This window comes from Kogia breviceps, chromosome X, assembly GCF_026419965.1.
Source record: "Kogia breviceps isolate mKogBre1 chromosome X, mKogBre1 haplotype 1, whole genome shotgun sequence".
In the NCBI taxonomy this organism is placed as follows: Eukaryota; Metazoa; Chordata; class Mammalia; order Artiodactyla; family Physeteridae; genus Kogia; species Kogia breviceps.
Window position 1 is genome coordinate 67,795,693 of NC_081330.1, and position 13,489 is coordinate 67,809,181.

Here is a 13,489-nt window from a genome sequence, read left to right on the forward strand (position 1 = left end):
TGGGAACTTGTTAGAAATGCCAATTCTCAGGCTTCATCCTACATCTAGAAAATCAGAAACTCTGTGGGTGGGACCAAGAAATGTGTGTTTTAACAAACACCCCTGCCCCAGGCAAGGAGAAACACTGGACTGGAATCATCTAAGGACCTTCCAGTTTAGATTCTCTCATTGTATAAGATAGTGGATGTAAAAATACATTTTAAACTGTGCCTTATATATTTCAGGGATGACGGTAGTGAGGATGATGCTCCTGTTGACTTTAAGCCATACTTCAGCAGCCAGGTTTACCCCCTAAGCCAGTATCCTATTACCCACACCCTCATCCTCTATGGAGTTTCTCTCAAATCCTGTAAGACAGAGATGTCCTCAGGAGCATATATACTGTATGAGTAGGTAAGTTAGGTAAGGCAAGCTGTTTCAGATGGTTGACAGAGATGAAGTCACAAGACAACTATTTTGAAGAGCCAGAGAATAGGCACAGCCAGTATTAGAGATTGCATGTGTGTGTGTTTGTGTGTAGTAGGTGAGAAGTTCACTGCGGGCTGTGGAGTTGTGGCATTGGAGAGAACTTTTAGTATTAGTAGTAGTGAGGTCTTGAAGGATGGGGAGGATTTAAACACTTTCCAGGAATGCGGGAGGACATTATAAGTGATGAATGTGAAGGTAAGGCACAGAGAAGAAAAAAAAGCATGTGACCTCATCTTGTTATAGCATTAAAACTAGAAGGATCCTTATATTTACCCAGGGTTCAGGGTGATTCCCTGGGTGCTGGCTGTAATGCCAGTCATTTCTTTCCCATTCTGGGAAACATACTGGAAAAAAATGTGAACACGGATGGCATTAAATGGAGGACCTAGACTCCATTCTAAAATATAAAATTAAGTCATTCACAAATGTTTATATGTTAATTTAATAACAAATTGATTTTAACACACTTTCCAAGTGATATTAAAACTCTGGACATTCTGGTTGAATAAATGACTTATACAAGGTCACTCAGAAAGTTAATGGGACTGGAAGCCATTTCTCCTAATTTTCAGTCCAGTGTGTTGCCCTTGTAATCTGTATTTGCTCTGAGGCTTCTGGAATGGAGCAGTCTGGCCAAAATACAGAGTTTAAAAGGCATGTGTTTGAGGTACAGCTGGAAGGAGGTTAGGTCAGGACTATGGAGAACCTGGAATGCCAGGCTGAGGCTTTTTAATTTTCTCCTGTAGATAATGGGATACTGTTGAAGTTTCTGGATCTGCTGTGAGGCATTACCTGCAATTTAGGGATATTACTCAAATGGTGTAGTACAGTAGTGCCTGGTGGATTGGAGTGGGAGAGTACTTGGAGGGAGCGATGTATATAAGAAGTAGCCCCAAATGTAAGCTAGAATGACACAGACCCACCATCCTTCCCATGCCATGAGTACATTTTTATTTTTAACAGAAGAAACAATGTGCTGCAAAAACATGGCTTTTATTCTGGGATTTCAGCCATTAGTGATGGGGATATTTGGGAGCTGGAGCTTTCCTGATCCTGGAACATAATGCTGTGGAGACCTCCTCCCTAGATTGCACTCACACCCATCCTTGCTAAAGCTCAGTGGTGTTCTCTGCTCTCTGGTTTCATTTTGCACTCAGATTTCTATGTATTATAAGCCAGGGTCCCAGAGTTTAGGGGATACTTCACTCTTCCTTTCATTCCTCTCATAATGCCCCAAGCCCAGGGAAGCTAGTTATACACATTACCATGCCAGTTGCATCACCCAGTCAGCTCCAGGGACCTTAGCTCTAAGTTTCACAGTTTAAAGCTTCCAAAGCTCATTCATACCCATTATCTCATTTGGTTCTCATAAGAGCCTTGTGACGTGGGCAGGATGAAACTTAAGACCAGAGTGGGGGAAGTAACTTGTCATGCAGCCAGTGAGCGGCACAACCCACTTATTCTGCCTTCTAGGCAATATTCTGTGCTGCCACTTGTGCTGTTGGGGTTGTGGTGATAATTTTTATTAGCATACTGAAAAACCTCTCAGGTATCAGACAGGGCCCAAGCTGGAGCACAGAAGGAGACAGAAAGTCAGGAAAACAAATTTATCATTTCCAGTTGTGAGTCCCTCCCTCAATACCATACTCCCTCCCTTGAGGATACTGAAAGACCTTGGTGGGAAAATCCTTGGCTCTGCCTGCTTATGCCCTGTGTCCTCCCCTGTCTGATTCCAATAGTACTCTTGGTGAGAATGTGTTACCTTTACCTGCAGCCTGCCATGTTTCCTTTCTGCCATTCTCTCTCCTCACCCTGGGTCACTGGAACAAAGGTATGGCCAAGGGACTCCCCTTCCCTGTCCTACTCCAAGAGGTGAGGCTCACAGCCCCAGATCTACCTTGCAGAGTATAAAAACCAGTAGTTGACTGAGAGACTGGGTGACCACTAAATGTAGACAGCTTTTAAAATATGGATGGCACAGGGTCTTTGGCTGAAGCTGCTTTGGCCAGACCTTTCCAGGAGTCTGACTAGGTCCTCAATGTGAGCCAAAGGCAACACCAACCAGAGTAGCATCAGCCCAGCTTTCAGAGTTCATACAATGTCATGCTGTCTAGATTTTCATCATGAATGTTCTTGAGACTCAAATGCAAAGGGAATTGTGTTGATTTCAGCTGGAAAATATTCCTGCCATCTCAACATTCTCTGGAATAACCTGCATGCAGCTGTCATGGGGAGGCCCCCTCCCTGTAATGCATGGCTTTTCCAATGCTCAAGCTCCAGGGATCTGGAGGGGAAGAGGAGGAGGGGAACCAGATTCTGTATACCCTTGCCCCCAGTTTGGATAGTGCTTGCATTTTTCAGGCCTGAAATTGTGTTTCAGGCCTGTGAACAGGCTCCTGCTGGGTGGATCCCTGATTGTGGCTTGTTGCATTTCTTTAACTTACTGGCGTCCAACAGGAAGAAGTCATTTTCTGATGGAGAGGCATATGCCCTTGCATAGAAAATCTAGCTGGCTCCGGGGCAGGAGACCTGGGTTTAGTTCTTGGGTCTGCCATCAACTTGCATTGTGACTTTATGCAATCAGTCATCACTTCTTTGTGTTTCAGCTTCTTCCATTTAAAGTGGAGCTACCAATACCTGGTTCACATATATGGAGTAGGAACAAGGTGTGGAGGTCATTGATGAATGTGCTAGGGGAAATGAAGGAATGCTAGGAATTTGTTCTTACCTCCTCCAGACCCACAGAACTAAACTAGTTGCTCTTCTTTCCTTTCCCCTGTCCCATGGTGTTTGTAGAATGGCAGGATATGGGAACATCTCCAAGGATTTAGATAGCCATAAGGCAAAGGGAAGAATGGTGGTATAAGCAGTGGTATAACACAATATGAAAATAGGGATACCCTAAAATCTTATCAAAGAGATGTTGACAGTCAGTTGGAAACAAAGTCCTGTGATAATGGGAAACAGTATATTGGGATCAGGTGTGACACATGGCATGCCAGCAAGGCAGGGAGTGCCAAAGGCAAATTTTATTGCCTCTTACCATTATGCCATAGACTTGTGCTAATGCTACTCTAGAAATTGCCTTCATTGGTCGCTTGGATTGTCAGACCCTTGCCTTAGCTTTGGTATCTTCAAGCCTCTTATTTCCTTTGGAACAGAGTGTTATTTGGGTTGCAGATACCTGAGAGGGGGTATCAGAGAGTAGAGAACAAACAGCCTCTGCCCTGGCATCAGGGTTCGCTTTGGTCCTACCAGTGCTCTGGTGCTCCTATCTCTGAATTACCAGCCTCCTGAGATCTACACATGTGCTGTCCAGTATGGTAGCCACTAGCTAGATGAACATCCCTGAATTGCTTATGAGAAGGCCTGGATAACAGTACAGATGGTTTAGTGGCAGCCCAGCACTGCTGTGAGACCTCAGGGTTCCTATCCTCCTGAGAATAAAGTAAGATGTTCTGTCTTTACAAGGGCTCTTACATGGATAATTTGTTTTAAAAAAGAAAGAAAAAAAACTGAAAAAGTGTTATTGGACTCAGCATCTTATCACTTGTTGATCAACCATTTGTGCTTGCAGTGAGTCTAAACCCATGAGTTATCCTCAGTCCTCCAGTTTTATAGCCTTTTGTGCTTTAGAAAAAGCATTCACAGCCACTGTTTCATTTGAGTCTCTCTAATACAGTAGAGGCAAGTACACTAACAGTTATTATGTCCATTTGACCCACAAAGAAACTGTGGCTCAGCAGTGAAGTGATGACCAAGGGCCTCTAGTTATTAAGTGATAGTGCCAGGCTGAGAATGGAAAAAACTCTGGCAGCATCCTTGAATACTTTCTTTCTATTTCCACTCAAGTGCCAAGTCTGGGTGATTTTCTTCCATACCTCATTCTCAAACAGTCCACTTTTTCCCATCATCATTGTCACCACTGTAGCCCAAGCCCTTCAGTCCATCTTTCACATAGCAGTCAGAGTGGTCCTTCTAACATGTTAAGCTGACTATGACACTGTCCTGTTTAAAACTCTTTGCAATTGCTCTTAGGATAAAAAGCAACCTCTTGAATATGGCCTACATAGCTCTGTATGGCTTAGCTCTCCACTATCTCTAGCTCTTCCTACCCCTTCCTTGCATTCTTTCCTCCAATAACTGAAATGTTTCAGGTCTTTGAAGATTCTGGCTCTAGTCTGTACACATGTTATTCTCTCTGCTTGCCACACTCTGCTCCCCTAATCCTCTTTACTTGGTAAACTTCTGCTTGTTCTTCAAGCTCTAGCTAGCTTCGACATTGCCTCCTCTAGGAACTTCCCCTTGCCTGCCTCCCTACTCAGGTGGGTTAGTTGCCTCTTTGAACTCCCATGTCACCCAGGACTTGCTTGTTAATGTGCTGTTATTATGTTATATTATAATAATTATAATATAATTATATATATTATAATAATATATATTATCTGTTAAGTTGTCTGTGTCTTCTGGTAGATTGTGAGTGCCATAAGTTCAAGAACCATGTCAATTTTAACTCTCCACCATGTCCTAGAATGTAGCACAGGGCCTGGTATGTGATGGATGCTTACAGTTATTTCTTGATTAATTGAATGAATGGAAGAATAAATGAATGACGGATCTCAGGTAATTTATCCTGCAACCCAGTGTTCTTTCTACTTGGAAGTAACATATATGAACACAAAGATAGTTATTTAACCTTCAGACTACCATTTTCAGTGAATATTTAGGACATGTTTACTAATCATAGGACCTTAATCTTAGAGTAAAGAGCCTGGCATCTGCTGTGTGCCAGGCACACTGCTAAAAGATCAACATTCAATACCTTTATTCATTCCTTCATCAGTTATATCTTGAGTATACTCTATAACAGTAGAAACTATTATTATCCTCATCTTACTGATTAGGAAACTGAAGATTGGAGAGGCTAACTTACTTGTTCAAGACCACACAAATATTACGTGGTGAAACTGGGATTTGAAGCTAAGCCTATATGACTCTAAAACATATTTGCTATATTGCACTGACCCAGACAATGGTTACTTGAGAACAGGACCTGCTTTCTTTCTTCCATATTATAGAGTACACAAGAACTGATTAACCCTTTTATTTTATTTTATTATTTTAGATTCTGACTCCATTTTAAAATTTATTTAAAAAATTTTTTAATTGGAGTATAATTGCTTTACAATGTTATGTTAATTTCTGCTGTACAATGAAGTGAATCAACTATATGTATACCTATATCCCCTCCCTCTTGGACCTTCCCCCCCCCCATCTAGGTCATCACAGAGCACTGAGCTGAGCTCCCTGTGCTATACAGCAGGTTCCCACTAGCTATCTGTTTTACACATGGGAGTGTGCTTATGTCAAACTTAATCTCCCAATTCATCCCTTTTAAATAATGATGTTATAAATGGCTCATTAAGGCAATAGTTTTTCAGGGGCTGGTAGATTTCTAGAAAGAGATAAGTTTCTCTGTACTGACTCAGGTCAGTCCTCTTCTCTAGGTAGCTGAAATACCACCTGTAATGGAGGCCAGTATAGCAAAAAGCTAGTATGATGGAAATACAAGTTTGATCCCTAACTTTGGAGCAGCTGCAGGGGATAGGTTGGGGCTGCCTCCTTCAGAGCATAGCTGTGAGGATCAGATATAATAATTCTTCTCATTTGTATAAGGCATTGCAGTTTACAGATCACTTTTACATCTTCTACTTAGAAAGAAATAGAAGTAGTATTTGAAACTTAGAACTTTACTATTAAATACATAAGGAAACAGGCCCAAAGATATCATGTCACTTGGTCAAGGTCTCACAGAGTTGGGAGTTACAGGTTTCTCAACTTTGAAAAACATACACATATGAAAGGACTGAATTCTATTGTGCTTATCCTAATTTTCTGTGGAAAGAGGCTGTTTCTCACATAGTTTCTGCCCAGTGAAGTATTGATTCAAGAAATATTTATTGGGTGGCTAATATATACAAAGCACTGTTCTAGATACTGAGGATAGGACAATGACTAAACAGTAATCTTTGCCATTATAAAGCTTACATTGTGGTTGTAGAGAGAGATAGACAAACAAAGAAAATGTAGTATATTAAATGATATTAAATGCTAAGGAGAAAAGTAATACACAAATGAGGTATAGGTTATATGTGTGAGGATTATAATTTTATTTAGGGTTCGAGAATCAGAGTGACTTGCTAGGAGCAGGAAAAATTAGGGGATAAAAGATAAGGGAGAGAGACAGAAAAAATCTCCAGGGTTTTGAGCTTGGCAAAATGGTGATTCATATAGCAAACATAGAGTAATTTGGCTGTTTCAGATGAGGCCTCCCAGCATGGAAACGGTCTTAAAATGTATCCAAGGTTGAAAAATGATGGGAGAGTCCAAATGATGCCTTTGAGTTGTGGGCACATATAGGATCCATAGATGCAAATGATGATCATCTCATCTGAGAAAAGTGAATGTGCAAATCTAGATGAAGCAAGGAAACTTGGTTATAGCAGAAAGGGCATGGGGCAGAGACTTAGGAAACCTGGGTTTAGGCTACTTCTACTGTGAACTATGTGACTGGAAAATTTTATCCTCTCTAGGGCCCAGTAACACTCATCTATGAATGAGGATACTTGGTTGGGTAGATGACTGGCTTTCAAACTGCTCTGTGGTACACCAGGGGTGTGGAGAGCCCTGTCAGTGCCTATTGAAGTGGAGGTGGAGGGGAGAGAAACAGCCAGAGCTATTCATCACCCCTCTGCTTCAACAGAGTAAATCATTGACTAGATATATCTGAGGTGCCTGCTAGCTCCGACCCTCTGACTCTGCTTGCCTGGCAACAGCACTGGGAACCTTTACTCACCCCTCCTTATAGCTTATTTAAGAATTTGAGGAGGTTTCCTGAGTAATATGGGTGTCACAGAGGTGAGGAAGGAGAAAAGGGAAAATGCTGTAGCCTATGGCATTGACAGTTTTCTCGCAGTGATTACACAGAGCAGGAAAGAAGAATCCTCAGGCTTGGGAGTTGGAGCAGCTTCTGTGGTGCTAGTTAGCAAATATTGGGCCTTTCCAATTGAGCTAAGCTTGACAGTTGATAATATTTTCCACTAGTGTAGACTATGCTCTCAGACTGAAATGCAGTAGAACCTCTAGGCTTTAGTTAACAAGACTGCACTGTCTTATTCATGAGAATAGGGCAACTCATATGGACTACCATTTACACAGGTCTTTTGAGTTGATCAATTCCTTAGTGAGATTTGAGTATTCCAGCCTGTCTGAAAGTACATGGTTACCAGTCCCCTTTGTGTAGTTGCTAGTGAAGAGTAGGGCATAGCCAGGTCAAGGAGCAGGAGAAATACTTCCATATCTCTGTATGCTACATTGTGTTTTACATAATTCTCTTCAATCAAGGGTCTCAGCTGAGTTTCACATGAATCCTGTTGGATTGACAGGGGTTGGATCCTTATCCTTATTCTCATTTGATAGATCCCACCTCTGCATCCTTTAAGGGCTAGCTTGAGTTTTACCTCCCATACAGTAATTCCATTCTTACACTGTCCCTCCACTGCCCATCAACCATAGTGCTTAAACTCTATATTCCATGTGTAGTCATTTCATTATTCCTATTTGAGTTTTTTGTGTAGATGTTTATGTTCCCCCAACAAGTCATCATCATTGTTAACAAAGCCTTCTGACTTTTCCCTGCTTCAGCTTTTACTGCCCTCCCTGTGGTCTACTCTCAACACAGAAGCTATCCTTTTAAGATACAAGTCAGATCGTAGCACGTCCTGTGATCAAAACATTGCAGTGTTCCCAATCTCACTCAGAGTAAAATCCAAATTCTTCACAATGGCTTGCAAGACCCTTCCATGCTCTTCATACTGCCTGCAACTTCTCTGACTTCCTCTCTTATTACTCTCCCCTTGCTTGCTCTGCTCCAACCACATGAGTTTCCTTGCATTTCCTTGCACACTTCCAATACATTCTTTCTCAGGGACTCTGTGCTTTCTGTTCCCAATGCCTGGAATTATCTTCCCCCAGATACATGGTTAGCTCCTTCACTTCCTTCCTAATCAAATGTTACTTTGTAAAAGAGGACTTTCTTTATGTGAACTAGTAATGATACACCCTTGCACTCTTTCCTCCTTGCTCTCCTTTATTATTTTTTATTGTACTCACTGACATACTATGATTTTGCTTATTTATTTGATTATGGTCTATCTCTCCTGAGTAGAATATGAATTGCTTGAGAATAAGGACTTTGTTCTGTTCAATGCTATATTTCTAGCCTCTAGAATAGTACTTGGCACATTGTAGATATTTAAAAAATTCTGTTGGGTAAATAAATAAACAAGACCATAAAAGCTTAAGGACAGACACTGTTCAATTCCCCCATTCATGTTTCTCATGCTAAATATGCTTGTCTTAATAGAACAATGCAAGTTAGAGCAGAAGGGACCCTTAGAGATCTGCTTATCTACCTCCCTCATTTAACAGAAGACTGAGGGGAAGGATCTTGCCCAGGGCCATACAGAAAGTTGTCGGCAGAGTCAGAAGAGTTCAAGTCATCTAAGCCTAGATTCATAACTTTTCCTACTGTAGCATACTAGACACAAAAATTAGTCTTATTTTTCAAATACAGAGCAAAGGCAAGGCATTGTCTATCTGGAGAAGTAAGCTCTGGGCAGATTAATGTGGAGGTGGAAGAATTTGTCTTTTCCACAAACAGGAGTTTCCTTGAACATTTGTCTCTCTGGTTTTGGAGGGTAATAACAACTGGACCAAGTATTACATAAATGCCTGACCTATTAAACCACAAATAACAGTCATTCAGTAAATCAATTAGCAAGCCTTTTTTGAGTGCCTAACACGTGCTTAGACCTGTGTTAGTTGCTTAAGGAAATATAAAGATGTTCAGCTCTGATTCCTGCTTTCTAGGAGCAGTCTAGCAGTGGAGGCAAGACTTACCTGCCTGAGATAAGCAGATACCAAATTGTGAGATACAGACAATAAGCACCATTGAGAATAACAAGGGACCACTGAGGGCTGAATTAGTCCAAAAGTCATTATGGAGGAAATGAGACATCTTTGTACTTATTTCAGGCTGCATTCCTGTCAGTGCTTTGTCTTCCTTCCTTCGTTCAGAAGTGTTCTCTTGCACCCATAGATCTGACCCTATCTCCATGGTTCTTCAGAGAAGGAAGATGTGTTTGATTTAGTTACTTCCCCTTCTTTTCACTCCCCCAGATGGAGTCTGCTATCAGTTCAGTACAGGTTTACTGAGCACCCTGTGGGTAGCAGGCATTGAGCCAGGGGCTTGTAATAAAAAGATGAATACACTATGGTTGCTTACTTCTAGTAGGTCAAAGTCTAATAGTATAGATAGATAGGCACAGAGGTTTACAACATAATTCAGTATTGAAAAAAATAGTTTATTTATATCCCCCTTCATTTATAAAATGGATTTGAGGTGGTAAACATGGTAAGTTTTGTTTAAGAATAAATTTTAATGAGAGCCCAGATGAGAGAAAGAATGACATGGAGTGAATCAGCCAAAGAGTCCCAGATTATGTGATATTTGAATTGAACTCAGAGGATGATTTGGAGTTTTCTAGGGAATCAGGGATTGAAGATTCGGTATGGGGAGTCATTCTAGACAAATGGAACATCACATAAAGGTAGGGGTTGTCTGGCTTGTTTAGGGAATGGCTTGTTATTCTGTGTGTCTAAAGCAGATATGGTAATGCCTGGTATGATCACCACTATCAGCTCCTCCCATGCCCATGGCAGGAATTGTTAATCAGACATATCGTTCTTTCCTAGTGTGCCTAGATATGGCTTAGAATCCTTGTAAACACAGTATTCCAAATGGCTACTTGCAGTCAAGTTGAATTGATTCATGAGATGAAATATATTTGCCATCCTTGTTTGATCTGCAATGCTTTTAAAGTTATAGATTTTCAGGAAACAGAAACTTATTTGAAACCTAAGTTTTTAACAAGCTTCCTCCTGTCCTCCCCCCACCCCTCATGACTCTGATGTAGTGAGTTCATGGATCTGTATTTGGTAGCTACTGTGCTATATCATGTTACTGAATTTAGATTTTTCTCCTGCCACCAGAAAGTTTAAATCATAGGAGTGGTCTTTAGTTTAGAAAGCTGCCTAGAAAAACTGGTGGCAGGGATATTGCTTAGTATTAACTGTAACATTTTAGGCAGTAAATGATGAATGCCTAGGAAGAGAGTAAATTGGAAAGACACTAACTGAGACAGATAATGTAAAAGTAGTAAGTGCCAGAAGGTGATTTTGAGGAATATCAAAGAGGGAGAAACAACATGCAGGTGAAGGGTGGGGAGTTTAACATATGGGGAAAGTTTCATAAAGATAAAATTTAAGCCAGGCCTTGAAGGATAGTTAGCACTTGACATTGAGAAAGGGGTGGAAGGAGGCCATTTCAGACCTCTGGTGCACAAGAGCAAAGGTAGAAAAATTACAGGGCATGTATGAGAAGGAATAAGTAGTTCAACTTGGCAGGCTTTAGTCTGACATTCAGAGGTGACTTTTCCCCTATGATTATCCCTGTTCCTGGATGGCTTCTCTCACCATCCAGCCTGCAGGTGCTCAGGAAACATAAATTGGTGTTAATATTAACTGAAGTGCAGCTGAATGCGGAAGGCCTCTCGTCTGCAAGAATATCATTCTAGTGCTGATTCTAAGCGCCAGTTCAGGGTTGTTCCCACTGCCATTTGCCAACATTCAACACTGCTCAGGGAGGATTGCTAAAAGGAAGGATGAAAGCTGTTTATCCTCTAATGGTCTAATGGGAGGGGCAGGGAGAATGGGCCTACGGTCATGAAAAACCCCTCAGGGCATATCCAGCACACATAATGGCAATACCTGCAACTCTCTGAAGGAACCCCTATCTATCCCTCAGCAAAAAGAATTATGAAAAATTTATCTTTCAATTAAATTTTGTCATATAATAATACAACTTTTCCACAAGCTATTGCATTCACAAAATGCTACCTCAGACAGTACATTTTATCCTTACTACAATCTTGTGAGTTATGTTTATGATTGTCCTCATTGAGATGGCAAAGAAACTAAGGTTCAGAGAGATTACAGGACTTGAGCAAGGATATAGGGATATAGGATATAAGGAAATAGGATATAAGGATATAGGGCTAGTAATTGGCTAAGGCAGGCTCAAATCCATGTCTTCTACCGCCATCTCCAATTCCTAAATATTTCCATTGCACAAGGAGGTATCAAGGGGTAAAAATGGCATCAAATCTAACCTAGAGCTCTGACCCATTCTTTTGAGGGGGATTTAACAATAATTAATTTCAACAAACACTTTCTGAGCACCTATTCTGTTTTAGGTACTACACTAAGTCCATGGGATGCAGACTGAGGAAACACTGTCTTACCCTCAAGGAGTTCAGAGTCTAGTGGGAAAGACAGGCACATGTATAGATAATCACAAGCCAATAAGAGAAATGATAATGCAAGAATGTATAAAGCACTGTGGGAGTTCAGAATAAGGGGGAAGTACTGTACAGAAAGGAATTGGCAGTTAGAAAAGGCTGAAGCCCTCAGTTAACACAATTAAATTATTATGGAAGAATTGCAGACTTGGAGATGGGGCAGAGAGGAGAGAATTGAATGCATGTATTTTGAGGACCTTTCTAAAAATACCTTTGTACTTCTCTGATTAGAAAGTTGGCTGCATTTTGGTAACCTTTACCGTGTTGCTACTGTCTGGGCTGGGTTCAGTAGGGTCCACAGCTTGTCCCAGCAACCTCTCGATTATCTTCTGCCAACACCTTCTGGTGAAAAAGGTGTTGGATGCTGGGACAGCAGACTGAGTATTACCATTTGTAGTTGTTCTGCATGTGCCTGGGGCTAGAGTGGGTCAGGTCCATGAGCCTTGGAATTTGCAGTAAGAAGAGGGTCTGTCAGACATCATTCTGCCCTCCAGAGTAAGGAGGATTGACCTAACATTGATTGAATGTTTAATATTTCATTTCAGTTCAGATCAAAACATGCTTATGGAGCATCTCTTATGTGCTAGGCATTTTATAAGACACCAAAGATTCACATTACAGTGGGAAAGACAATGGGTAGAGAAGTAACTGTAAATAAAGAACTCAATGTGATATGTTATACAGTAAAGTTAGTTAGGTATAATGAGCGATGAGTACACAAAGGATAGAGAAATATGTTCTGTTTGGGGATTAAGAACAAGCTTCATTGAGGAATTGACATCGGGATTGGGCTCTTATGGATGAGTATACTAAGCATTGTGGTAAGTGCTTTAGGAGAGTAACTATTACTCAGAATTATTTTGGTTGCAAAATACAGGAAACCCAACTTAAACTGACTGAGACAAACCAGGGATTTATTGGCTTATATAACAGGAAAATCTAGAGGTAGGACAGGCCAAGCATGGTTCAGTCATGACTCTACTTCTTTCCTCTGTGATTCTCTTGACTCTGTCTTCCTCTGTATGTTGGTTTGTTCTCAGGCTGGTTTTCCTCATGGTTAAAAGAGGGAAACCAGTGGCAACCAGGGCTGATGCTTCTTGTTTTATATCCAGTGAAGTAGAGAGCATTGTTTCTCACACTGTAACACAAAAGTGAACCTTAGTGTTTTGGGATAAGTAAATTTTAGGGTAAGATTATAATAAGCATAGGAGGTCTATAAAGAATTAGTTCAAAAGCAATTGAACAGTTCAAATAGCTTGAAGGCAGCCTCAATTTCAGCTTATGCTTCATATTTGTTTAATTCTTGATTTTAAATGACATTGCTTTTCCTATGTCTCTTATGGTATGTGTGTTGAATTAGAGACAAAATTCTGGACTGCTAGAATAGCAACACTATTTCCATAACACAGAGTTCACTTGCCCTATCAAGGAATCTTTACAGCCTGCCTATGAAATGAGAGTAGTGGACAAAACTAATTATGGGAAGACAGTGTTATGAATGGTTCAAGAGAATAGTTTCTGAAGTCTGCCATCACCTCTGA